The 1384-nt window shown below is 42.8% G+C and overlaps 1 protein-coding gene across 1 annotated transcript in view; it reads right to left on the reverse strand.

Moving 5' to 3' along the window:
• Window positions 1-359: 359 nt before the first annotated feature.
• LOC132453461 (hedgehog-interacting protein-like) overlaps window positions 360-1384 on the reverse strand; it is an 11620-nt gene continuing 10595 nt past the window's right edge. The window contains exon 3 of the mRNA XM_060046309.1: window positions 360-1384. This exon is cut by the window's right edge and continues 2010 nt beyond it. The gene's annotated coding sequence lies outside the window, so the exon portion shown is untranslated.

The following is a 1384-nucleotide window of genomic DNA, read 5'->3' on the forward strand; positions in this document are numbered from 1 at the left end:
GTCTAGCCTAAACATTTTCTCAACATCTCTCTCTTTCTCTCTCTCTGTACTTTATACCTGGTCAGAGGAGGAAAACCCATTAGTGGAAATGTGGCAGCTGAGGCCCCAGAAATGAGACAGTTCCTAGCAAGAAGCCATGCCCAGCTGGACGCGTTTCTGGGCAGAGCTTGTTGCTGGACACCTGTAAGGTCATGTTTATTGGCCTTTGCATTAGTTACCAAACCCAATAAGCAATCACTTCTCTCTGTGTGCAACAGGTACATTTTCATTAACCAATTATAGGATACCCCCCCCACACACACACACACACACACACACACACACACACACACACTGACAAAGAACGCTGAACTTCCAAGTATTTCTGTCATGCTATAAACTTTAATAGACATATTGATATTTTTGAACAGACACATCCCTAGTTTTATTTACAATACATGAATACAAAATAAAACAGACAGTACAATGGTAAAAACAATGTAAAGAACTTAAATAATTATTTTATTTTGTGTAACTACTTAAATAATGTAAAATGGTCATTCACACCATGCCGTCTGAGCAGCTACAATGCAACTTTCACATTAAGTGCTAAAAAAAATGATCATTTCCACTTTACAGCATGAACTTTTATTTTCACTCAATAGAAGCAGGGAGAAATAATTTATTTCAACAAGCAGTTTGCAGGGCAGGAGATGGACAACAAAGGTAGTTGCGTTCGTCACTTTCAGGCAGTGTTTATGCGTCAATACCTTTTTTTTACGTTCACGTGGGTTGATGTTCGGGGAATTTACAACTGGCAAAATGTCAATGAGCTCAGAGTGAAGCGTCAGCTAAGTTGTGTGTGTGTGTACGTTTAAACTGTATGGAACCAGCTCACTAATCGCAGCCCCAGATAAAACCCTTAATAATTCTGTTCTATTCAAATTGTTGTCAGATATCTTGAGAGTCAGATATCTCTCACGCCCCCCCCCCCCCCCCCCCCCCCCCCCCCCCCCATCGATCAGAAGCCTTCCGCTCCACAGGTTAAGATCTGGATCTCACACACTCTTGATCTCCATCTTGATCTATCTTTGAGAAGCAACTTCTGACAGTGGTAACACCACATCATGCTGATGGGATTATGTATGTGTGTGTGTGTGTGTGTGTGTGTGTGTGTGTGTGTGTGCGTGCGCACGTGTGTGTGTGTGTGTGACGGGGGGGGGGGGGCGGGGGGTAAGAAGTGGGACCTGGCCAAATGCTCTCTCCAATGCTGTGTGTGCAAGCGTAGACATGCATTTCTTTGCAACACTAAAACCAAAAAAAAAATACAATCACAAACACAAGCTTGTGTCTCTCCTTTCTAAACAGTGGAGGAAGAGAAGGGTGAAGTGGAGAAGAAGTACAA

The sequence above is a fragment of the Gadus macrocephalus genome, chromosome 3, assembly GCF_031168955.1.
Source record: "Gadus macrocephalus chromosome 3, ASM3116895v1".
NCBI lineage: Eukaryota > Metazoa > Chordata > Actinopteri > Gadiformes > Gadidae > Gadus > Gadus macrocephalus.